At 46.5% G+C, this 26,186-nt stretch overlaps 1 protein-coding gene and 1 long non-coding RNA gene across 2 annotated transcripts in view; one reads left to right on the forward strand and one right to left on the reverse strand.

Annotated features, from left to right (window-relative positions):
• Positions 1–26,186, reverse strand: part of LOC121271357 — a 95,133-nt gene that overhangs the window by 30,157 nt on the left and 38,790 nt on the right. Inside the window, exon 2 of the long non-coding RNA XR_005941705.1 lies at positions 14,597–14,778. This is a non-coding gene — a long non-coding RNA (uncharacterized LOC121271357). The remainder of the gene's footprint in view (positions 1–14,596; positions 14,779–26,186) is intronic.
• Positions 1–26,186, forward strand: part of golim4a (golgi integral membrane protein 4a) — a 149,327-nt gene that overhangs the window by 13,044 nt on the left and 110,097 nt on the right. The gene's annotated exons all lie outside the window — the stretch shown is intronic.

Raw genomic sequence — 26,186 nt, forward strand, 5'->3', positions numbered from 1 at the left:
AGTGCAATTTCGTTCTTAGTCGTCCTGTAATGTGAGTCCAGAATTTCATTAATTTCAGCACATTCCATCGACTGGGGTCTCACTAAATAAAAAGCATCTGGTCCCATCATGGTGAGGAAAACTTACTTTATCCTCATTTCCTATTTTATTCACCTTTGTTTATATTTATGCCAGTCCTCTTTGTTAGGATTGAATCCCCCCATTGTCCCCTAAATATGTTTCCAGTTCGATATTTCAATTGTGTACCAGGCTGACTCACTGTGTTTCTGAACACCATGTGCACATGGACCAAACTCGCAAATCACTCAGACTTCCCACATCAATTTTAGGATTTCCGAAAAGTGTGTCATAGTGTTCTTCAGTCCTTAATTCTCAAATGAAATGTAAAAGAAATACCCATCCCATCCTAATCACCAGTTTTCTGATGTGTATTGCCCTGACTAAGATTAACACATGCTCAGCTGCAGGCAGCCATGAATGAATAAATTTATTTACACCTCCCCAACAGATAGGGCTATATAGCTAAATACTCAGGTCTTGTAATATACTACAGAGAATACCTAACATGGCACCACCTACAGGAGTAACAGGTACTGCAGGTACTTAGGATGAGTCTTCAATGATACAGTACATGTGCCCATGTATTGAATATAATAAAATAGCAGGAGTACAAGTTATCTCCCTTCTCCTCACTTCAGACCGCCCTTGCCCTGGTCCCCAGAACCCCATAGAGGGTATCACACTGAAATGGATCTTGAATTACTGTGAATTACCATGCAACAGCCCATTAAAAGTCTGTGGACAGCTGTAAGTATAATGAATGATGAGTGCTATTCATTTGCCACTGACCACAAATTTTAACCAATGTCTTTGCTCAGCAGGTGCTAGCTAGTCCTCTTTTGGAAAAGGGTGCACTAGATACTAGACACCATCCATGGCCTCTAATGTTTACTATTGTATGGACTGTAACTGTTTTGAGAAATTCAAGCTAGTAAATATAGCCTTAGAATAATTATGTTCCAACAGTGTTTTGAAAGGTTAATGCTTAGAAAACTGCAATTATATTTAGCAATCAAAATTAAAGTTTTTAGTTTATGCACAAATACAGTGATTTAAGAAATATTCTGTACTTATATAGGATTGAGTACATTATAAAAAAAATACAGCTTGTTTCTTTCTTTCGTTCCTGTCAGTTGTTCATTTGAATAAAGTGATAGCAACAGGAATAAAAATAAAAATATTCTATCTTATCTGCAGAATGTACATAATGCAATATTGCAAACCAATTTCAACTTGGATCATTTCAATGAATGATGATATTTGCAGCTATGACAAAATGATAGTAAGAAGCCTCGCTTTCTTTTTCTCTATAAAAACGCAAAGTTCTTGAACAAATTATTTAAGGGCCCGGATCTTCCGAGTAGCGGTACTGATTGTCAGATTGCTGCTGTGCTCGTAAATTCACCTGTCTTGATATTGCTGCACATTTCTGTCGGGGGTATTTCATCTTTCACAGAAATACGCAGCGCAGTGTCCATTGGGGAATTGGAGTGGAGTAAAGTCGGGGGAGGAGGGGACATGCCCTCTACAGCACTAGCTGCTGCGTGGTAAGTTTAAATGTTCAGTTTGAATGTTAGTGAATGGGTGAGTGGATGAGTGAGTGAACCTAGTCAGGTCAAGTTGGGGAGATAGTCGGGTGGTGGGGGTAGTTGGGTCAGGTCAAAAGGGAAGCTTAGTGATCAGGGGGGCTATTCGGTTTGAATTGGGAGGGGAGTCAGGTGGGCTAGTTGGGTTGGATTGGGAGGGTAATCAGGAGGTGGGGGCATAGTTGGGTTGGATTTGGGGAGGGTAGTTGAGTGGTCAGGAGGGGGAAGTCGGGTTGGATTGGGAGGGTAATCTGTGGAGGGGGAGTAGTCAAGTCGAGTCGGAAGGGTAGTCAGTGGTCAGAGGGCCTAGTCGGGTTCGATTGGGAGGGTGGTCAGGGGAGGGGTATCAGGGGGTGTGATTGGGAGAGTCAGTTAATTAGTTACCCAGATGTTAGATCAGGTTTCAATCTGTATAACATTTCCTGGGTAACCACCCAGGTATTTACTATGGAAGTGTCCAAAGTCTCCGACTCTAACTTGGAGTGGAAGAATTCGCAGAGGGCCTCAAGGAGCAGGGGAATTGCTGAGCGGAATTTGAAACTTCCTGGGCAATTCCCATGTAGGTCCGTGCATCAGGACTTCCACATCGTCATCGTCCGGTCTCTAATCATCTGGAAACTGGAAGATTTGACCCGTGGTCATATGTGTAGAATTATAAAGGAGCTCAGGATGGAGTAAAATCTCACATACTCTGTAGTTTGAAATTTTGCTTGTGAATAATCACCATCATATGGTGATGCCAGACAATTAATTTCATGATTTCCACCAATGTCTCTCCAGATGTTTTCATTTATGTGGCCTATTCACTTGAATGCGCGGTATCTTTATATGTTTTTGTGCAGTTGCGCATATTTGGTAAAAATAAGGGAGAAAACTTGAGTGACCTGTGCAGTACCTTTCTGGCTGTGGTGTGCATGTACAGCTTACAGTGAGCATAGATTTTATTGCTTGAAAATTAACCTCCACTGTCAACTCTGATTCATTTCTTCCTTTGGGCATTTCAAATTTACAACTAGCTTACCAGACATTGTAAGGTACATTTTCAACTTGCCACCAATGTGCAAAACTGCTAGTGTGGATTGACCGCCTGTTATGCAAATTTTCATCTCCATTGATTTCTGTGAAAATTGGTGGATTCTATCCTGAAAGACCACAAGGCTCTGTGGTGATGTAAGTACTTGGAAGCTGACAGAAGGAGGATCTTGATGCAAAGGAGGTTGTGGGGAGGCAGTGGCGAAGTAGCAATGTCACCAGACTAGTAATCCAGAGGCCCAGGCTAATGCTCTGGGGACACAGCATGGTGGAATTTAAATTCAATTAATAATTACGGTACTAAAACTAGAATTGGTAATAGTCCCTATAAAATTATCATTGATTGTTGTAAAAACCCATCTGGTTCACTGATGTCCTTTTAGGGAAGGAACTCTGCTGTCCTTAACTGGTCTGGCCTACACGTGACTCCAGACCAGGAGCAATAATTCTTAAAAGCCCTTTGAAATGGCCTAACAAGCCACTCAGCTGGTGCCACTGCTACAAAGCCTACAAAAAGAAATGAAACTGGATGGAGCACCCGGCATTGACCAAGGCACCGGAAATGACAAAGGCAAACCCAGCTTTGTCGACCCTGCAAAGTCCTCCTTACTAACATCTGGGGGCTTGTGCCAAAATTGGGAGAGTTGTCCCACAAACTAGTCAAACAACAGCCCGACATGGACATACTCACAGAATCATACCTTACACATAATGTCCCAGGCACCGCCATCACCAACCCTGGGTATATCCTGTCTGGCCAATAGGCCAGACCCACCAGAGATGGCAGCACAGTAGTGTAAAGTTGGGAGGGAGTTGCCTTTGGAGCTCTCAACATCAGCTCTGGACCCCAGAGACCCCAAGTCTCTTGGCATCAGGTCAAACATGGGCAAGGAAACCTCCTGCTGGTTACCACCTGCTTCTTCTCTCCCCACCCCCCCCCACCCACCCCCCGCCAGCTGGTGACCCTATCCTACTGCATGTTGAACACCACTTGGAGAAAGCATTATGGGTGACAAGGGCACAGAACATACTGGACTCCAATGTTCATCATCAAGAGTGGCTCGGTGTCACCACTACTGACCGAGCTGGCCACGTCCTAAAGGCCAAAGCTGTAAGACTAGGTCTGCGGCAGGTGGTGAGGGAACCAACAAGAGGGAAAATCATACTTGACCTCATCCTCACCAGCCTACCTGCCACAGATGCATCTGTCCATGACAGTATTGGTCGGAGTGACCACGCACATTCCTTGTGAAGACAAAGTCCTGCCTTCATATTGAGGATACCCTCCATCGCGTTATGTGGCACTACCAACGTGCTAAATGCGGTAGATTTCGAACAGATTTAGTAACTCAAAACTGGCCATCCATGAGGCGCTGTGGACCATGAACAGCAGCAGAATTGTATACAACCACAATCTGTAACCTCATGTCCTGGCATATTCCCCCACTCTACCATTACCATCAAGCCAAGGGTATCAACCCTGGTTCAATGAAGAGTGCAGGAGGACATGCCAGGAGCAGCACCAGGCATATCTAAAGCTGAGGTGTCAACCTGGTGAAGCTACAACACAGGAATACTTCAATGCCAAATAGTGAAATCAGCACACAGTAGACAGAGGTAAGCATTTTGTTAACCAATGGATCAGATCTAAGCTCTGCAGTCCAGCCACATCCAGTCATGATTGCTGGTAGACAATTAATCAACAGGAGGAGAAGGTTGAAGCATCTGCAGAAATTTTCAGCCAGAACTGCTGGGTGGATGATCCATTTCAGCCTCTTCCTGGGGTCCCCAACAACACATATGCCAGTCTTCAGCCAATTCGATTCACTCCATGTGATGTCAAGAAACGGCTGAAGGCACTGGATACTGCAAAGGCTATGGGCCTTGACAACATTCCAGCAATAGTATTGAAGATGTGTGCTCCAGAAGTAGCTCTGCCCCTGGCCAAGTTGTTCCAGTACAGCTATAACACTGGCATCTACCCAGCAATGTGGAAAATTGCCCACGTATGTCCTGTACACACAAAGCAGGTCAAATCCAATCTGGCCAATTACCGCCCCATCAATCTACTCTTGATTTTCAGAAAAGTGATGGAAGGGGTCATCAACAGTGCTATCAAGCAGCACCTACTCAGCAATAACCTGCTCACTGACGCTCAGTTTGGTTTCAGCCAGGGCCACTCAGCTTCTGACCTCATTACATCCTTGGTCCAAACATGGACAAAAGAGCTGAACTCAAGAGGTGAGGTGAGGGTGACTGCCCTTGACATCATGGCCGCATTTGACTGAGTGTGGCATTAAGGTGTCCAGCAAAACTGGAGTCAGTGGGAATCAGGGGGCAAACTCTGCTCCTTTTGGAGTCATGCCTAGCACAGTGGAAGATGATTGTGGTTGTTGGATGTCAATTACCTCATTCCCAAGGCATCACTGCAGGAGCTCTTCAGGGTAGTGTCTTAGGCCCAATCATCTTCAGAGGCTTCGTCAGTGACCCTCCCTCCATCAGAAGGTCAGAAGTGGGGATGTTTGCTTAATACTGCACAATGTTCAGCATCACTTGTGACTTGTCTGTACAGAAGCAGTCCCTGCACATATGCAGCAAGACCTGGATAATATCCAGACTTGGGCTGACAAGTGGCAAGGAACATTCTTGCCAATCAAGTGCCAGGCAATGACCATCTCCATCGAAAGAGAATCCAACCATCGCCCCATGGTATTCAGTGGCATTACCACCACTGAATCCCCCACTATCAACATTCTGGGGGTTACCATTGACCAGATACTGAACTGCACCATACAAATACTGTGTCTACAAGAGCAGGTCAGAGGCTGGGAATCCTGCAATGAGTAACTCACCTCCTGACTCCCCAAAGCCTGCCCACCATCTACAAGGCATAAGTCAGGAGTATGGTGGAATACTCTCCACTTTCCTGGATGAGTGTAGCTCCCACAACATTCAAGAAGTTCAACACCATCTATGACAAAGCAGCCTGCTTGACTGACATCCCAACCACCACCTCCAATATTCACTCCTTCCACTAGCGACGCACAGTGGCAGCAGTGTGTACCATCTACAAGATGCACTGCAGCAACTCACCGAGGCTCCTTAGACAGCACCTTTCAAACCCACAACCACTACCATCTAGAAGGACAAGGACACCACCTGCATGTTCCTCTCCAAATCACTCACCATCCAGACTTGGAAATATAACGCTGTTCCTTCACTGTCGCTGGGTCAAAACCTTGGAACTTCCTCCATAACAGCACTGTGGGTGTAAATACACCACATGGACTGCAGTACTTAAAGAAGGCAGCTCATCACCTCTCAAGGCAATTAGGGATGGGCAATAAATACTGGCATAGCCAGCGATACCCACATCCCATGTAAGAATTTTTAAAAAGGTTACCGTCATACCTGCTAAGGAGATATGTTGGTAGACTCTTAGGGTGGAATTTTCCATGCCCGCTGGCACCTGTGAAAAGGCCAAAATTCGGTTTCACAATGTCGTGAAACCAATTTGCAGTCATCTGCTCTGCCCGTCATTGGCAGGCCACGTTTTCCACCATTCGACATTGGGAACTTCTTTGTAATGTATCTGCATACCATCATAAGCCCAGCTCGCTGGAATCATCCCCCACGCTGGATCATCTGAGCACATCGGCAAGTAAACACACTTGACAAGTGACGTGCAGAAGTCGGGACTTATTGTCAGGGCCTTGCTCACATTGTGGATATATGAAGAGCAGCAGATGCTGGACCCCAGCAGTAATGGGATCCTGGAGGAATGTCCATCACATGCTCGGTGGATTTTCATGGAAATGGCTTCGCCGCGAAGCAGCTCATGGAAGGTGGAAAGTCAGCGTTGCGGCTCTGCTCAGTGCTTTGGCCATGGCCTACTACGTATAATCATCGAGGGGGTGGAGAGGAAGATCTAGGTTGGGGGGGGGGGGGAGCGGCGGGGTGGGGAGAGTCAAGGTGTCAGGGAGGGAGGAACAAAGATTTTGGGGGAAAGGTTGGGAGGGGGAATGAAGGTGTCGGGGGTTGAGGGGAGTGGAAGAACAAAGGTGTTGGGGGGTGAGGTTTGGAGGGGGGAAACAAAGGTGATGGTGAGTGAGATTGGGGGGGAGGGAATACGGGGCTTGGGGGAGGACAGGGTAACGGGAGAGAATATGATAACTGAGAAGGTAGGTGTAGTGGTGGAAGGTGAAAGGGAAGGAGTCCGGAGAGGGGAAGGAGTAAGAATGTGTAAGGAGTTGGGAAGAGGGAAGGAGAGGTGGGTGAGCAGGAAGGGTAAAAGTCTGAGCTGAGGAAGGAGTCCAGAAAAGGGAAACAGTCTGAAGAGGGTAAGGAGTAAGGATGGAAGAAGGAGTCCGGAGAAGGGTAAGAGTAAGGGTGGAAGAAGAAGTCAGGAAGCAGGAAGGACTAAGGGGGAGGGAAGGAGTCCGGGGCAGAGGAGTCCGGTGGGGAGTGGGGGGAACGGGTCTGAAGCGGGGTATGTCCCCAAGGGAGGGGTCTGTGGAGTCATTGACTGCCTCCTGGGGAGCGAACTGAGGGTGGACATGCTATGAAGGAATGATGAGAATGACCGAGTGCAGAGTGAGGCAGTAGGGTGGGAGGATGAGGGTGCGATGGTCTTGGTAGAAGGGACAGCGAGGGTGGTCAGTGGGAACTGAGGCTGACAGGGTCCCTGGGGGTGGGAAGGAGGAGGGTGGAGAGGTTAATGTGGATGGGGGTGGGATTTTCGGGAAGGTAGGGTATGTGCACGTTCACCTGGACATCACCGAAAGAAAGGCCTCGTGGCTGGTAGGTGATGGTGGGGAGGTGGAAGGTGATGCCAGGGGATCGACAGAGATGGGGGAAAGGAAATGAGTGACTGGGGGAGGGGAAAGGACGGGGGACCTCAAGGAAAATTGTACCATTACCATGCTTGTTAAATCAAAAGTGAAATGAGACTCGTGGTGGGTGAGAACAGGTGCTACGTGGGAGCGCGGTCAGTGGGTGGGTGGAGATGCAGCTCAGATGGACAACTGAAAGAGAACCCCAGCAGATAGCATTGAAAATGCTCGGGACAGTGAGATGAGTGTGATGGGGGAAGGATCTGTGTGCATTGGTGAGTTCTTGCACAAGGCTTCTAAAGGCTCTGCCACACACACACACGCACACACACACTTTTCCTTCAGAATCACACATGAATTGGCTGCGTGCATCTGAACTTAGTTGGGGGGGTGGGGAGGGGGAGATGCGGTGGGAGGGATGCAGGGGACTGACTTGCGAAGCCTGTAAATGAAGCTGAAATATACCATCACACGTTATTCAGTGAAAGTGGATATATTTTCAGATTGTAAAGTGACAAAATGTGTTCACCCATGCAACCAACTGGGATCAGAATTTCTTAGTTTTTCTATGTCTTAGATTTCCCCAGGTGCTGCCCTGACATCTGCAGCAGGGGTGGAGACAACCTGCGCAATGGTTGCCTCTGATGACTTTGGCATGGACCCTCTGGAGAGCCAAGACCTTGAGGGTCCCGGCTTACTTTGGTTGTCTTCCTGTGGGCCAGCTGCTCCTTCTGCGGTGACAGAAGGACGAGGTTGAGGGGGTCACAGGCAAAGGGGACTCGGAGGGAGAGGACAGGCTCTGAGATTCCTGAGTGGATGACCCAGGGGCGTCCAGCTGTCCTTCTCCATCCTTTGGATGCCCGAGGGCCCCAGCCCGACTCCTTGACGTGAAGGTGCCCCTGGAGGAACTTTGAGGTGTCCCGTTTCCCTCTCACGTTGTCACTGTAAAAACTCACCCATGGCTACCATGATGGACTGCAGGTCAACGTGCATCTCTGTGTTCTGCTGGACCAGGGTCTCCTTGGCGTCCACCTTTTGCTGACTCTCCACAATGAGTTGGAAGGCTGAATCCAGAGGCTCGTCATCTGACTTGGACCTCACAGATGCCTCCTCCCCAGCAGCCCTCTGAGTGCCAGGGAGCTCAGTTGAACTTGTCTCCTCTTGCTGTGAACGCATGTCTGTGTGTTGACCAGATTGTGAACCTGCACCTGCTGTATATCAGGTCCTACCAAGGTGTGTGTCTCTGAGCTGGTGCAGGGTGTGGGTAAGCGCTGTGATGGATCTTCCAGGCTGCTTATTTCCAGCTGTTCAATGGAGGAAAGTCCTCTTGGCTAGAGGTGACAACCTGGATGGAGCTGAGGGACTGGCTGGCCAAGGGCATCGGTCGCTTGGCAGAGCTCCCTGTGAACCAAAGTAGAGATAATTAGTGCAGGGCAGCACTGTCAAAAGCAGGAGAGAGAACACTCATAGTTGCATTGAGAGGGGGATGATTTGGTATAGGATCCTTCAGGGTGGGTGTTCGCCGCTGACCTCACCGTCACCACAGGCACAGTCCAGATTCTCACCTGTCAGTGCAATGGCACACTCCTCTCCACCCCTGGTCTGGGACCTCTCCATGCTGCTTTGAGCCAGTATCTCCTTCATGGAAACAGATGGGGAGAGAGTGAGCAGGCCACGTGGCACTGCATGGAATGTTTGTGTGGTGAGCAGAGTCATGGAAGGGATGAGGATGCGAGCTCGAGGGGATATGAGGCTGATGGAGATCTGAGGGGGTATGTGAGAGTTAGTGATGTTGTCCCTTGAGTTGTGAGATTCCTGTGGATGTGTGAAGAGTTTGTGAGTGTGAGTTGAGAGTGACTTTCCCTGCGGCTCTGGATGGGTGTTCTCTTTTGCAGGGCGTTGGCGCTGACCACTGCTGCCATCGCCTCCCATGCTAGATTGGTGACCTTGCTTGTTGGTCTTCACCCAGAGCAGGTGTAGAGGACATCATGGTGGGCCTCCACAGCGTCCAAAAGGCGCCCGAAGAACGTGTCACTAAACCGGTGGGGTGGTGGGGCGGGGGGGTGGGGGGGGGGGGCGGTGGGGGGTTGCTGCAGTCTTCTTGCCTCTTGGGGCCAGGTCTTCTTTGCAGCCATCCTGGGCTGGAAGCACTGAAAGATGTGAGCATGGCTGCAGTTTAAATATGGTGCCCGGCGTGAGGAAGCAGCGAGATAATGGCATTGAGGGCGAATGAGAGCCTGCCCATCATCAAAATGGCGTGTTTCCCAGGAATGCATGATTAATGAGGCAGGATTGGGATGATACGGCGTGAAAAGCTGTTATTGCAGCCAGCAGGTAAAGCATTCTTTTTCTCACCTGCTACCACACTTGGTGCAAATCTGGGACGACTCTGCCCTTAGTCAGACAATCTCAGTAAATTGAAATCTTTCCACTGACGACACACTCATCACATTATCTCCCTAGCTTTCACAGCTGTTCTAATCATCTGTCTTTGGGTCTTATAATCCAACCATGCCACTTCAGCCCAATAAGGACTTGCTGATTCTACATCTTTAAAGCACTGAATTCAAATATTACTGAGGGCTCGCACATCAATGAGCAATGGAAAGGAATGCAAGAAAGAATCTTTGGGTACAGGTACTTAAGTGATGAGCTTGTGGGGGGTGGGAAAAATCGTCAATGCAAATAATGTGAGAATTACATTGGATAAAGGATAGAAAGGTGCCACAAAAACAGAAAAACTCAGCAGGCCTAACAGCATCTGAGGAGAGAAAAACAGAGTTAACGTTTCGAGTCTGTATGACTCTTCTTCAGAAAGGTGCCATTGAGTTGGATTTTGGAGGAAATACATGGTGAAGCATAGAATGGCTGATTAAGTCTAAAACCATGGAGAGTGTTAATTCATTATAATCACAGTCACAATAGATGTCAGTGTTGTGGTATTCATCATATTTAAAAATCTGGAGCCTTTGAATTTTTTTTTGGCAAATAATTTGCTTTTAGCTCTCTACTGTACAAATGTTTGTAGACTCTGGCAGCAAAGAGGTAACCTGAAGTTGATCATTGTAACAATTTGGGCTCTCTTCCAAATCTGTTTATTTGTGTTTGCTGCAAATAGCCTTGAGACATCCACATACAGCTCAAATTGCCTTTTGACATATCTGAAACTGAAATTAAAGTATAGTGATATATACTTCAGCCTAAAGAAGCCTCTGACTACAGAACTGCCAATCGAGAAAGATCAAAGACACAATGGAAAAGCTTGAATAAGGGAGCACTTGAGAACAGTTCGCTACTCATCCAAATCTTGCATAACCAATTAATGCTTTGGTGAGGCATTGAGGGTAATTTCAAACTTCAATGGAGACTTCAGTGGGAAGGAAAATTGTGTGGCATGTAGAACGAAGGCTGATTCACTAGTGACAGTTTCCCTCCCCCACTGAAGTTGTAAAGTGGCTCTAGGATGAGCTTTCTGCATCCTGTCTAATGTACAAATGAATGAAACTGTTAGATGGTAACGCTCTTGTCTCTGAACTTAAAGTTTTGGATTCAAGTCCCACTCCAGGACTTGAGTACAAAAGTCAAGTACTGAGCGAGCGCTGTACTGTTGGAAGTGTCATCTTTCAGAAGAGACATTAAACTGAGGCCCCATTTGCCCCTCACGTGCTACTCTTTCAAAGAAGAGTAGGGGAATTATCTCCTGTGCCCTAATCAATATTTATCCCTCAGTCAACTTCACAAGAACAGATTATCTGCCGATTATCACATTGCTCTTTGTGGGAGCTTGTTATGTGCAAATTGGCTGTCGAGTTTCCTACATCACAACAGTGACTACACTTTGAAAATACTTCAATGGCTGTTAAGTGTTTTGACATGTCCGGTGGTCATGAAAAGTGGTATTTAAATGCACTACTTTTTGTTCTGCAACACAAAAGATTACTTAGCTGACACATGTCTGTTTGCAGTATTGAAATACAATATCAATAATTCTTTAAATGATTCATAGTTTTTGAGCCTCTTCCAATCAGAGTCCACTTGCCAACCAATCAGCACTCTCTTCTCATGCAGTATAATTTGATGTTCCCTTTACAATTGGTATTCTTGCGTCTCTTCTGATGAGTGCAATGTGAAAAGCTTCGACAGTATGTCTTCGACAGTATGTCTATTTTTTTCAGCAAGATTCATCATTTAATTAGCTGTTTAAAGGCCACTGAGACATTGATCCAGTTGTTTCCCCAGCCACTGCAATAATAATATTTCCATAAAGATTATATTGATTGAAGGTTTTTTAAAAAACTAATTGGCCCCAAAATTCCTGGGACCTGCTCCTCCAGTTTATATGTAGCAGAATGGACCTCCTGCCCACCTTGGGCTGGACACCCTGCCTGAATTCCTAGTGACATAGTCATTTTATAGTCAGGGTAGGCTCCCAAAGTCACACGGACAATGGCCATCTCAGCCCAACCTGCTCTGCCCTTATGAAGTGGAGTGGCACATTGCCACTAACTCAAGATCATCTAAGCCCCAGCTGAGCCAAAGTGAAACATCCTTTTTATATTCTTCAGCTTCCACTGTACTATTCTGGCAAAGGAAAAGGCAGTTGATCCCCTCTAGATCCTGAGTTCTTACTTGTTATTTTGCCATCATTGTGAGCCCTGATATTTTCCCTGACTTAAAATGATTACCATTACAAAGATTAAGGTGAACATTGGCCCAGAAGCTGCAGCACGTATTTATAAATCATGGAATCCTAGTGCTTATAGATAAAATAGTATTTAAATTACTTATTAAAATGTTGAAATCCGGTTGCTTTAGAATTGCTTCAGGTTTTTTATTATTTAGGATGGCCAAGCTTGATTGAAGGGACATTGATCCCCTGATGACTGGATTAGAGAACTGATCTTTGTTCATTACTTTTTACTGTTGTAAGCTCCATAGCCAAAATATCCTTCACATTTTTACACTGTATTTTGGATGTTAGCCAGTCATTTGCAGAGCTTTTTATAAAATGGCAGGTTAATGCAACACAGGAGCAAATAATTAAATTTTTATTAATATATTCAGGCATATGTCAAGTAAAGGCACACTCAACACATGAGGGCGATTAGTCAGCATCTTTTTGTTTCGTAGACAATCAGTTAATGCATGAATGGCAGTAAGGTGCTGTTAGTGTGAGTCCTATGGATAAAATCCTTTTGGATATAAGCAATTACTCTGCCATCAGAAAATTCCTGTTGACGACTATCATTTAGCTAGATGCATAGATATGGGATGTTGGCTTAGAAAATAGTTTTTACAACCTGGTTATTTTGTTGCTGAGGCTCTGGAGACATGGTTTTATTATGACTGATGCCTTTGGGTGTAATAGAGAAATAGCACCCCAGAGATTGATGGCAAGGATTGATTAGTAATCCTGTTTCAGCACTATATGACAAATCTACTTGGATAAATCATGCATTGAAAAGTGTGGGATGGGGGTGTAGGAAGAATGATATACCCAGTGGGATTAAATTTAATTATTATAGTGATCTTCTCCAAAGGTTATTTATCTGGGTCTTGTTGACCTGCTGAGCTGGAGCCTGAATTCAATGTCATAGAAAAGCGATGCTATACTGACGTACATAATAAGCACCCTCTGTAAATCTATTGTCATACAAAACCACAAGCAGTGTAATTACTGCAGGATGTCTCTGAAGGAAATTACTCTGCTACATTATTGTGTACCCTTGCAAAAGTTTTCATGGACTAATATGTAAGAGCAGAAAAAAAATGCCTCCTGCTGTGGGAGTCAAAAAGAACACCCTTGTTTTTGTAATTTGCTGGAAGTGACATAAATTTTCTCATGCCATCTTAGTTCTTCAGATAATAGACAAAATATGACTCTCACATGCCGTGATGTAAGTACTAATCTACAAATTGCTTTTCTCAAAAGTATAAATTGATCAATAGCAAAATACAGCACTTTAGATTCTACTACTTTACAGTATTAAACTATAAGTCTTTGCAAAATAGTAAAATGTGACTTTTCACTAAGTACACTGATAATTCTGAACTTGGATCAGAATCTCCGATGTAAACTTTCAACGTATGTTTGCATGTTCAGTCTCAGGCAGTATAATCGAGCAGGAGGACTTGCGGAACTTGCATAAATGTCCCTGTGTGGAGCTGTAAATTAATCATTTCCCTCAGAGATACCCGGTGTAACTTCCCGTGTTAAGAACCAGGCTACTGAATTCAGATATAAGAGAATTTGAGAGCTGATTGCTGTGATCTCTGTATATATAATCCAGACTTGTCATATTTCTGTATCTCTCTTGTTTGTTGATATCAAGTTAAAGGGCTTATTTATAGGTATCTGTGCTAAAGAAAGCAAACCAAAGCCAGGAGTACTCTGGATTCCCTTCCAACATTGGCATCTGTTTCTTTTAAGAAAGGAGTTCCAGTTAACACAGCAATAACTTGCATTTATGTAGCATCTTTAACAGAATAGAACTTTGAGCAATGCTTCACAGGAGTATTATCAGACATATTTGACATTGAGCCATATAAGAAGATACTAGGATAGGGAAGCAAAAGATTGGTTGAAGAGCTAGGTTTTAAGGAGCATTTTAAAAGTGGAGAGTGACTTGGAGATATAGGAAGATTTAGGGAATTCTGTATCTTAGGGCCCAAACAGCTGAATGCTTGTTTGCCAGTGGTGGGACAAAGAAAATCCGGGTGCACAAGAGACCAAAACTGAAGAGATGTAGAGATCTGGGTTTTACAGAGATGGGGAGGGGCAGGATTCTGGAGAAATTTGAAAACAAGGATGGAAATCTTCAATTCAAGGAGCTGTTGGACGGGGACCAAATATAGGCCTGCGAGCATGGGGTGAACAGGACTTGGTGTGAGTTAGGATATTGGCAGCAGAGTTTTGGGTGAGCTGTAGTTCACAGAAGGTGGAAGCTGGGAGGCCAGTCAAGAGAACATGAGAATGGTCAAGTAACAAAGGCAAGCATGAGGGTTTCAGCAGCAGGTGGGTTGAGGCAGGGACAGAGAATGGCAATATTACAGACGTGGAAACAGTTCTGATGAAAGGTCACTGACCTGAAACTTTAACTCTGTTTCTCTCCACAGCTGCTGCCTGTCCTGCATTTTTCCAGTATTTTGTGTTCTTATTGTTGGAATTGGTGGTCTTGGTGATGGAGAGGCTATGTGGTCAGAGGCTCACCTTGGAGTCAGATAGGATGCTAAAGTTGTGAACGGTCTCGTTCAACTTCAGACAGCAACTGTCAAATGAATGAAGAAAGAGCTTGCATTTTAATATCAGCTCAGGTGATCCTAAAACATTCCACAGCCAATGCAGTGTAGCTGCTGTTGCGCAAACACAATTCCAATTTGAACTCAGCAAGGTCCCACAAGTAGCGATGAGATTGCTGACCAGATGGTCTGGTTTAGTGATGTTGGTTAAGAGATAAACATTGACTACTTCACTGGGAGAATTCAACTGCTTTTTTACATCTACCTGAGTGACTAAGGGACTTCTGTTTAATGTCACATCCAAGAGAAGGCACCTCAACATTACAGCATCCCTCAGTACTGTATGAAAGTGTCAGCCTTTATTTTGTTCTCCAGATTCTGGAATGGATCTTGTAGCCACAACCTTCTGCCTCAAAGGTGCAAGTCCTACCCAGTAACCAAAACTGACACATTAGCTCAGTGGTGTAATGCTCACAGCTGATGTAGAATGTTGTAGGTTGCAGCACTACATATAACCTCCTTTCTGATTTTTATACTGTCATCCCTGATAATTTAAAAAAAAAGGTTGCTGTGTCAGTGAAGCTCTTGTGTGGTTGCTAATCCAAATCGGTTCTTGATAGGATCTCCCTGTTTCTGCAGCTTTCCTGGGGAACTGGAACAGTGGAGAAATCCAACCAAGATCCCTGCTTCCTCAAGGAGGGTGATTTGCTTTGTGTCTTTTTAAATTGTGTTCTAACATGTTCAATCTGCAGCCAAAGTACAGCATTTTTTAAATTAGAGGGAGCCAGTGCTGAAACATATACTTAAACTTCATCAGGCAATATAACATAGGTTCGATTGAGGGTGAAACTTCCTTAATACTATTCTAGTAACTTACCATTTTTCTGTTAACAGTTAGAATTTTGTATTCACTTATTCTGCCAATAAGGTAAGAATTTAATAGCATCATGATGTCACACTCATTAGATAAAACAGTTTGGGGCCTGGAATATATTCTGGATTTCTTGGCGGCACAAAAATATCAAGGGCAAAACAAGAAAAGCTCATTCAGCCCATTATCTGCTTTTTCCATTTAGCACATATAATCTAGCCAGCAGTGGACTTTAACTCTACCTCATCCATTCCTGAGATAGATTCTAGCTGGAATTTTCCAGCCCCCCCACAACAGCAGGATTTTCCGGTCCCTCTGATGTGAATGGAGATTTCAATAGCTCGCCAGCCCCGCTGCAGTGGGGGTGGGGGGAAGTGCTGCGTGGCTGGAAAATTCCGGCCTCTGCGTGTAAATAACTTCCTAGTCCCCAAAAGCAGTTGAATTAAATATCACTACATTCCTTCATCTTCACTTTTCCATTATCCACCTCACCTGCTCCTCTCTACAACAGTCTCCTATTTTGTGTATTCAATCATTCCAGCCTATACTTCTCAACAACCACCACTTCCGTTCTTAACTGGATATCTGTGCAGCTTCTTGTTGAATGAGTTAATCAGTTCAGTAGAGGCCCCTCCCAACCACTCTCCCCCCCCACCACACCCCCCCCACCCCCCCTATTATGGATTACATACAGATGTAAGGTGTACAGCACAGAAACACCTATGCTTCACTCAAGACTCCTCCCATTTTTCCTCATCTAAATCTATCATCATAACCCTCTATTCCCTTCTCCCCCACTTGTTTGTCTAGCTTCCCCTTGAATGCATCTACACTATTCTCTTCAATTGCTCCCTGCGGTAAAGGATCCAGCCTTGTATGGGGAAAAGGTTTACTTTAAATTTCCAGCTCATTTGAGACTTGTTAATTTAAAATCTGTGCTCATGTCAGTCTTTTTAAATCTGTATCATGTATACCTCACATGATTTAAAATAACTTGATCAGGTTTCCCTACTTTCTACTTTTCTTCATTTTAAGAGTAGTAGAGCTTTGCAAGACTCTCATTAAAACATTAAGTCCTATGTTCACCCTTCAGTCCCTTCACCTTCCCAATGTCAGGACTACCCCGCTTGGGAGGGGAATGGCACAGTAGGAATTTGGGAAGGAGTGTTCTTGGGAGATCGCAACATTGACTGCAGAGCCATTCAGTCTCATAACATCAGGTGAAAAATGGACAAGGAAACCTCCTGCTGATTATTGCCAGCTGCCCTCCCGCAGCTGATGTATCAGTGCTCCCCCATGTTGAACAACAATTTTGGGGGGGGGGGGCGCGGATGGGGAGGAGACCTCAATGTCCATCATCAAGATTGGCTCGGTAGCACTACTACTGAGTAGTAGTGCTAGTGCTGGCCTAGTCCTGAAGGACATGTCTGCCACACTGGGCCTGTGGCAGGTGATGGGAGAACCAACAAGAGGGGAAAAAAAACTACTTGGCCTTGTCCTCACTAACCTACCTGTCGCAGATGCATTTGTTCATGACAGTATTAGTAGGAGTGACCACCACAGTACTTGTAGAAATGAACTGCTATCTTCACACTGAAGACATGCTCCATTGTGTTGTGGCACTACCACTGTGCCAAATGGAATAGATTCAGAACACGTAGCTCAAAGCTGGGAAACCATGGGGTGCTTGGGTTATCAGGAGCAGCAGAATTTTATTCAGTCACAATCTGTACCTCAGAGCCTGGCATATCCCTCATGCTACCATCACCATCAAACCAAGGGACTAACCTTGGTTCAATGGGGAGTATGCCAGTACAACACCAGGCATATCTAAAAATGAGAAGCTGACCTGGTGAATCTACAACACAGGACTACATGCATGCTAAACAGCAGAACCAGAATGCTATAGAGCTAAGAGATCCAACAACAAGTGCATCAGACCATAGCTCTGTAGTCCGAGCACACCCTGTTGTGCTTGGTGGTGGATGATGAATTAACTAGCGGGAGGAGGCGGCTGCACAAACATCCTTATTGTCAATGATAGGGGAGAACAGCAAAAAAAAAGGCTGAGGCATCTGCTAACATCTTCAATCAGAAGTGGTGGACAGTCCTTTTTGGCCTCCTCCTGAGATCCCCAGTGTCACAGATGCTAGTCTCCAGCCAATTCGATTCACTCCAAGTGATAGCAAGAAGGCACTGGATACTACAAAGGACCTGACAACATTCCAGTTGTGGTAATGAAGACTTGTGCCCCAGAACTAGTCATGGTCCCAACCAAGCTGTTCCATTACAGCTGCAACACTGGTTTCTATCCTACAATGTGGAAAATTGCCCAGGTATGTTCTGTCCTCAAAAAAACAGGTTAAATCCAATCCATCCAATTACTGCCCAATCGATCATCAGCAAAGTGATGGAAGATGTCGCTGACAGTGCTATAAAGCTACACTTACTCACCAATAACCTGCTCAATGATGCACGGTTTGGTTTCTGCCAGGGTCAATTGGCTCTAGACCTAATTACAGCCTTGGTCCAAACCTGGTCAAAAGAGCTGAATTCCTGAAGTCAGGTAAGAATGACAGCTCTTGAGATCAAGGCAGCATTTGACTTAGTGTGGCATCAAGAAGCCACAACAAAATTGAAGTCAATGAGAATAAAAAGGGCACTCTCTACTGGTTGAAATCATACCGAGCTCAAAGGAAGATCATTGTGGTTGTGGGAGGCCAATCATCTCAGCCATAGGCCATCACTGCAGGCGTTCCCCAGGGTTGTGTCCTAGGCTCAACCATCTTTAACAGCTTTGTCAGTGACCTTCCCACCAATATAAGATCAGAAGCGGAGATGCTTGCTGATCATTACACAATGTTTAGCAGTCCATTGGCTGCATGTAGCAAGATCTGGATAACATTTTGGCTTGCTCTGATAATTGACCAGTGGCAAATAATGACCATCTAACCACCTCCCCATGACATTCAGTGACATTATCATTGATAAATCCTGCACCATCAACAACTTGGGGGCCAACATTTTTCTGAAATTGAATGGATCAGCCACATGAACTGCAGCAGTTCAAGAGGGCAGCTCACCACCACCTTCTCAAGGGAAACTGGGGATGGGCAATAAATGTTGGCTTAGCCAGCAACACCCACATCCCATGAATGAATGAAAAAATATATAAATACTATGGCTACAAGAATAGACAGAAGATGGGAATTCTGCAGCAAAAATGTCATCTTCTAACTTCGCCAGCTTGTCCAGCATCTGCAAGGCTGAAGTCAGAAGTGTGGTGGAATACTCAGCACTTGCCTAGAAGAGTGCAGCCGCAACACTGAAGATGCTCAACGTGACCCAGGACAAAGCCCACTTGATCACCACCCTATACACCACCTTACGCATTCGCTTCTTTCATCGTTCGTGCACAGTGGCAGCAGTGTGTAAAATCTTCAAGATGCACTGCAGCAACTCACCAAGGGTCCTTCAACAGCACCTTCCAAACCTGTGTATCTTCCACCTAGAAGGACAAGGTGAGCAGGCACATGGGAACACTACCACCTGCAAGTTCCCCTCCAAGGGCGGAATTGTCCTAACTTGCACAAAATGTGATAGTGGGTGGGAAAAAGGATACTTTTCCCGCTGGCCTCAATGGCGGGTTTTTGCGCGTACTGACCCATTCCATGTGTGCCCCCCTCGTTAGAATGCATTCACCGGGGAAACATGTCAGATCGCTGGTGGGCGGGCTTGGATTTGCACGTACCATGACCTCAGCGCTTCCTCACTCCAACGCGCCATATTTAAAGCGCAGCAGAGTGCATGCCTACTTCATGTCTACAGACCAGGACTGCTCCAGGTGATAGATGACCCTGAAAGCAAAGAAGATGGCACCCCCCCAAATTTAGTGACGCCTCTCTGGGACACCTGCTGGATGCAGTGGAAGGCCGCCATGATGTTCTCTACCCTCGCTCTGACCACAGAGTCATCAATCTGGCCTTGGAGGTGGTGGCAGCAGCACTCAGCGCCACCGGAGCACAGAGGAGGTCAGCCATCCAGTGCAACAAGAGGATGAATGCTCTCACCCCTTCCGCCTGGGTAAGTCAACCAATTTGTCACTCTCAACTCACACACCATCACACATCCACAGGGGTCTCACACCTCAAGGGACAACACCACTAACTCACACACCCACCCTCACATCTCCATCAGGCTCATTGCCTCTGTAGCTTGTGTCCTCATCCCTTCCATGGCTCTGCTCACCACACAAACATTCCTTGCAGTGCCATACATCTTGCTTGCACTCTCTCCATCTGTTTTCATGCAGGATAAGATGGTTCACATCAGCAGGGAGAGGTCCCAAACCGGGGGTGGAGTGGCCTTCATTAGGCTCCTCACTCACTTTGAGGAGTGTGCCATCGCACTGACTGGTGAGGACGTGGACCCTGCCTGTGGTGATGGTTATGTTGGCGGTGAACACCATCGTGAAGATCCTGCACCATGTCATTCCTCTCTGTGGGTGCTCTCCCTCCTGCTTTTGACTCTGCTGCCATGCACTAATTATCTCTACTTTGGTTCACAGGGAGCTCTGCCAAGTGACTGACACCTTCAGCCAGTCAGTCCCTCAGCTCCATCCAGGTCCTCACCTCCAGCCAAGAGGACACCTCCTCCATTGAAGAGCTGGAAATAAGCAGCCTGGAAGACCCGGCACAACGCTTACCCACACCCTCCACCAGCGCAGAGACACACACCTTGGTGGGACCTAAATCTAGAGCAGGCTTGGGTCCGCAATCGGTTCACTGCATGGACAAGTGTCCGCAGCAGGAGTAGGCAGGTTCAACCATGCTCCCTGGCACTCAGAAAACTGCTGGGGAAGGGGCATTTGTGATGCCTGAGTCAGATGTCGAGCCTCTGGATTTGACCTTCCAACTTATTGTGGAGAGTCAGCAGAAGGTGGGGAATCATCACGCAGAGCTGTTGGAAGCCCTGAACAGAATGGCATACGAGTCAGGAGTGTGTCCACCTACTCTCTGATGAAGTGATGCCCACATGTGCACGTATGGAGGTCTCCATGGGAAGGATGGCAGATGCCATGAAGACCCAGGGCCAGCAGAATGCAGAGATGTGCACAGGCCTGAACTCCATCGTGGTAACCATGGGTGAGTTCTTGCAGTGGTAATGCAAGCAGGAAATGACATCGACGTCCCTCCAAGTGCTCTTCCCCTCAAGGAGTCAGGTCAAACACTTGGGCACCCACAGGGAGGAGGAGGGGTGGCAGCTGGACACCCCTGGGTCATCCACTCAGGAATCTCAGAGGCTGTCCTCTCCCTCCAGGGCCCGTTTGTGTGTGACCCCCCTCAACCCCGTCCTCTGTCACCACCAAAGGAGTAGCAGGCCCATTGGAGGACAGGGTCCTCAAGACATCAGGGGCAACAGGGCCAGCCATTGCACAGGCTGTCTCCACTCCTCCTGCGGATGTCAGGACAGCACCTTGAATAAGTGGTAGGCCTAGAAAAGTTAAAAAATTCTGATCACAAGTAGTTGCGCAGGTGAACACATTTTGTCACTTTATAATCTGAAAATATATTCACTTCCACTGAATACTGTGTAATGCTGTCTTTCAGCTTTATTGACAGGCTGCGCGAGTCCTCACACTGCATCCACCCCTACAAGCAGTTCAGCTGCACATAGCTGAACCACAAGTGGTTCTGGAGGGAGAATTGTGTGAGTGACAGGACCTTTCGGAGCCTCGTGCAAGCACTCTCCCTCCCACACACACACACACACACACACACACACACACACAGCCTTCACCCATCACACTCATCTCACTGTCCCAAGCATTTTCAATGCTGCTTGCTGGGGTTCTCTTTCAGTTGTCCATCTGAGCTGCATCTCCATCCACCCACTGATCACACTCCGTGCAGCACCTGCGCCTGTCCAACATGAGGCTCTGCTCGCTTTTGATTTCGACAACCATAGTGGTAGTGAAGGGTACTGTTAAACCCCCTGTCTTTTTCCCTCCCCCAGTCACCCATGTCCTTTCCCCCATCATTGTTGACCCCCCCCGACACCTTTCACCTCTCCATTGTTGCCTACCAACCCTTTCCAGGGGTGCCCAAGTGAACGTGCATGCCCCCTACCATCCCACCCCCATCCATTATTGACCTCCCCAACTTCCTCCTTCCTGCCCCCAAGGTCCATGTCTGCCCCTGTGTCCCCACTAACTACCCTCGCTGCCCCTTCTACTGATACTATCACACACTCACCCTCCCACCCTTCCAGCTCACTCTGCGCCCTCTCAAACTCACCATTCCCTCCTCCCACACCCAACCTCAGTTCACTCTCCAGGAGGAAGTCATTGACTCCCCGGCCCCCCACCCCTGTATGTTCATCTGGACATCCAGCCCCCCCGGCCCTTATTCCCTCCTGCACCCTTACTCCCTCCTGCACCCTTACTCCCTCCTCCTCCTTGACACCTTCCTGCCCCTGGACTCCTTCTCCCCTCCAAGCTCTGTCCCTTACAACTTCTTCCCCCCTTACACCTACCTCCTCAGTTGCCGCATTCCCCCCACCCCCACCGTTACACCCTCCTCCCAATCTCACCCCCCCAACACCTTCGTTCTCCCCTCCCAACCTCACCCCCCTCAACTCCTTCACTGCCCCACCTCTCAACCTCACCCCCTCCTCACCCTGCTCCACCACCTTCATCCCCACTCTCCCAACTTCACAATCCCCCCTATCCCAGGTACCCCTTCCTGCTCCAGTCAAACCTAGATCTTCCTCTCTGAACCAGTACAACCTCCTCTGCCACCCACAGCTGGACCTTCTTCCATGCAGCCCCCCCCCCCGCCAAACTCCCATTGCCGATCATCCGTAGCATCCTACTGCCAAGACCATGATGTTCCAAAGCAGACTTGAGATGTTTACGGAGGTTTCCAACCTTCCATGAGCTGCTTCGTGGCAGAGCCATATCCTTGAGAGTCCACCCAGCCTATGATCGACGTGTTCTTTCAGGGTCCGGTGGCTGTAGGCCTCCAGCATCTTCCGCTCCTCGGAAATCCATGATCTGAGCTAGGCCTGAATAGTAAGTCCCAACTTCTGCATGTCACACTGGTCCAGATGTGTTCTGGGTCAGTGTGCTTTCCCACCGGTGTAATGATGATTCCGGTCGGGCCTTACTATGTATCCCATTAGCGGGTTCATGCTGACCTCCTGCGGGATTGGCGTTCCACCATGGCTGACAACATCGAATGATCCCACTGTGCATTCACGCCAGCGTGAAACCGATTTTTGGCTTTCTCGCCATGTTGTTCCCCCCAGCCCCCCCACCTGCCATGATGCCCGATGCCAACAGGACTGGAAAATTCCAGCCCAAGTCTCGTGCACCATCCTGACTTGGAACTATATCACCACCCCTTCCCTGTCATTGTGTCAAAATCCTGGAACTCCCTCCCTGATAGCACTGTGGGTGTACCTACATCATCAGGACTGCAGCGGTTTAATAAGGCAATTTACCATAACATCACAGAATCACACAGTGCAGAAGAGGCCCTTTGGCCCATCGAGTCTGCACTGACACGTGAGAAACACCTGACCTACCTACCTAATCCCATTTACCAGCACTTGGCCCTTAGCCTTGAATGTTATGACGTGCCAAGTGCTCATGCAGCTACTTTTAAAGAATGTGAGGCAACCTGCCTGCAGCACCCTCCCAGGCAGCGCATTCCAGACTGTCAGCACATTCTGGGTAAAAAATATTTTCCTCACATACCCCCCCAAACCTCCTGCCCCTCACCTTGAACTTATGTCCCCTCGTGACTGAACCTTCAACTAAGCGGAACAGATGCTCCCTATCCACCCTGTCCATGCTCCTCATAATCTAGTACACCTCGATCATGTTGCCCCTCAGTCTTCTTTGTCCAATGAAAACAACCCAAGTCTATCCAACCTGTCTTCATAACTTAAATGTTTCATCCCAGGCAACATCCTGGTGAATCTCCTCTGCACCCCTTCCAGTGTAATCACATCCTTCGTATAATGTGGTGACTAGAATTGCACACAGTACTCCAGCTGTGGCCTCACCAAGGTTCTATGCAGCTCTAACATGACCTCCCTACTTTTGTAATCTATGCCTCGATTGATAAAGGCAAGTGTCCCATGTGCCTTTTTCACCCCCCACTAACATGCCCCTCCACCTTCAGAGTTCTATAGACACACATACCAAGGTCCCTTCGTTCTTCAGAACTTCTTAGTACCATGCCGTTCATTGAATACTTCTTTGTCAAAAGTGTATCACCTCACACTTTTCAGGGTTAAATCCCACCTGCCACTTATCTGCCCATTCGACCATCTCGTCTATATCTTCCTGTAGCCCAAGACACTCAACCTCACTGTTAACCACCCAGCAAATCATTGTGTCACCCGCAAACTTACTAATCCTGCCCTCCACATAGTCATCTATGTCGTTTATATAAATGCCGAATAATAGGGGACCCAGCACAGATCCGTGTGGTATGCCACTGGACACTGGCTTCCAGTCACTAAAGCAGCCTTCTGTCATCACCCTCTGTCTCCTACAACTAAGCCAATTTTGAATCCACCTTATCAAATTACCCTGTATCCCATGTGCATTTGCCTTCTTTATAAGTCTCCCATGTGGAACCTTGTCAAAGGCTTTGCTGAAATCCATATAAACTACATCAACTGCACTACCTTCATCTACACACCTGGTCACCTCCTCAAAAAATTCAATCAAATTTGTTAGGCATAACTCCCTCTGACAAAGCCATGCTGACTATCCCTGATCAAACCTTGCCTCTCTAAGTGGAGATAGATTCTCTCCTTCAGAATTTTCTCCAATAGTTTCCCTACTACTGACATGAGATTCACTGGCCTGTAGTTCCCTGGCTTATCTCTACAAATCTTCTTAAATAGCGGAACCACATTAGCTGTTCCCCAGTCCTCTGGCACCTCCGCTGTGGTCAGAGCCCCTGCGAACTCCTCCCTTGTCTCCCTCAGCAGTCTGGGACACAAATCATCCGGACCTGGAGATTTGTCCACTTTTAAGCCTGCCCACGCCTCCAATACCTTGTCACTCCCTCTATCAATTTGCTCAAGAACCTCGCATTCTCTCTCCCTGAGTTCCATACCTTCATTCTCATTCTCTTGGGCGAAGACAGATAAGAAGTGTTCGTTCAACACTCTAGCGATGTCCTCTGGCTCCACCAATAGATTGCCCCCTTGGTCCCTAATGGGCCCTACTCTTTCCCTGGTTATCCTCTTCCCATTGATATACTTATAGAATATCTTGAGGTTTACCCTACTTTTACCAGCTAGAGCTTTCTCATATCCCCTCTTTGCTCTCCTAATTGCTTTCTCCTTTGCTCAAGGGCAATAGGGGATGGACAATAAATGTTGGTCTTGCCAGAGACACTCACATCCCATGGATGAATAAGGTAAAAAGCTTGCCATTTTGAAGATATGAGTTGAGAAATTCTTGTACACTTGGAACAGAGAGACAGGAAATTGGGGGTGGAACCTGTTGCTGCTAGGTTTCCATTCTGCATTTGAGTTCACAAAAGATTGTGTGGGAAAAGGTGGTGGTCGGGGAATTCTGCCTCGCCCCTCAATCCTGAAATAAGTTTTGGCAGCATTGCTGCTGACCGGATCATAGAAGTCCTCAGAAATCCCAACAGTTACTTCTCTTTCTGACTGTACATCTGCATGAAAGTATGGGGGACCATATGTGGGCTACACAATGCCATATTCAACTAGGAATCGATCCCAGAGGGATTAATAACCATTTGAGTAGGAGCCTAGCAGCAAGGAAGCAACCAGTAGGAAAATATGGGACAGACTGTTCAGTTTCTCCCCACTCCCTTGCAGGCCGCTACTTGGACTTCCTTTCAGATCCTTCACTTCCTTCCAGTGGGTGTCCCAAATATTTTAATGTCCTGTTGCTGGGATATGGAACCATACTGTAACAAGACTGGACTAGTGAGCATAATTTTTAGATGGTTCTGCCCAAATATGCACACACTATCCAAACGTGCCTCGTCAGTGAGGGGAATAGCTTATTCTGATTTATTCAAATACCCTCATTTATGGCTCAGAAAGTTGCTTGATTTTGTGAGTTGAAATTGCTTTTCATTAATTAATTTTTGTGGTCAATTTAATTACTGTTATTAAGGTGCTATTGCATTACTAAAGCTTTACTCGGAAATTGCTGCACCTGCTGTATAAACATTTTTGGAAGAAAGAACATTTGCCCAAATGATTGAGCACCATTGAAATCCATGATGCTTTTGTCTTGTACACAGTAGCTTTTGACATCACATGTTAATAAAATCAATCAAAGTCTGTTACTTCAGCAGTACATACAGGAAAAGGATTTCCTGTAATTGCTGTACAGTTGTACTATATACTGTAATTGCCAATAGTGTAATAAACAAAAAAAAAGTGAAATTGAATTAATTTTGCTTTAAAGTCTATAAATGGATAACTTAAACTTTTGTCAGATTGCCAATATTTTGCATATGTAAATGTTCTTTCCAAAATGTGTAATGGTTGATAAGACAA

The sequence above is a fragment of the Carcharodon carcharias genome, chromosome 2 (assembly GCF_017639515.1).
Source record: "Carcharodon carcharias isolate sCarCar2 chromosome 2, sCarCar2.pri, whole genome shotgun sequence".
NCBI lineage: Eukaryota > Metazoa > Chordata > Chondrichthyes > Lamniformes > Lamnidae > Carcharodon > Carcharodon carcharias.